This window comes from Phocoena phocoena, chromosome 7 (genome assembly GCF_963924675.1).
Source record: "Phocoena phocoena chromosome 7, mPhoPho1.1, whole genome shotgun sequence".
Lineage (NCBI taxonomy): Eukaryota > Metazoa > Chordata > Mammalia > Artiodactyla > Phocoenidae > Phocoena > Phocoena phocoena.
The window spans coordinates 93,201,356-93,202,326 of record NC_089225.1 but is presented as its reverse complement, the minus strand read 5'-3'; positions in this window follow the sequence as shown (position 1 = coordinate 93,202,326).

Genomic DNA, 971 nt, shown 5'->3' with positions numbered 1-971 from the left:
GCCACTGAAATCCATTGCCAGGACCAACCCGAACAGAAAGTACATGGGCCTTTACGTCCTTCCAGAGAGGCTGTAGCCAATAACAGAGGAAGGGGACTTCATCTGAAATGGCTTCTTGTCTGGCTTCCCATTCTCTCTCTTGCTTCCTTGACTCGCTACCAGTTTCTCCTGGGAACACCGGAGGCAGTTTATAATCTGAGACAATAGCCATGTGCATCAATCAGAGTTCTCCAGAGAAACAGAACCAGTGGGAGATAGGTATAGATATACGTATGTATGCATATTATATATAATCAATTCTTTTTATTCACAATCCACAGTAGTTATATTCTGTTAAGTTGTTGTAAACACTGAATTAGCAGATACTTAACCGTTGGTCCTAGAGGAAATACAGGGAGTTCCTGGGGTCACTGGTCCCAGCATTTTCATCAGCTGATCAATACATAACTTTATATGTGTTTCTGTTCGAGGACACCATATACATATATATATATAGAGAGAGAGAGAGAGAGAGAGAGAGAGTCATTAACACCGAACTCATGGCCAACAGAACTGTAACTCGTGCCTGAATGAAGCTTATCTAATACACATATTTCTCTCTAAGGAACTTCACAACCTTCTTGTACTTAGAAACACTAGATAGCACTTTAGTACTATGCTGGGGGGCGTTTTAAACAGCAGAATCAACAAAGAAACATAAAAATACAAAAAAAGTAGCCCTAAATATAAAAAAAGGAAACTTGTTTACAGTATGAGAGCTGAAACAAGAAGACAGAGAGATTTGACTGTTTGACCTCAGGTGGGAATGTGCACACTGGGCAACTCAGATTTTTTGCTGCTCTGTGCGTGTCCATGAATAAGTGCAAAAGCACCACAAGGATTGGTTTTGAGATTACTAATAAATTTTAGTGGGTAGGCAAATTATCAACTACAGAATCTATGAATAATGAGAGTCAACTGTGTGTGTGTAT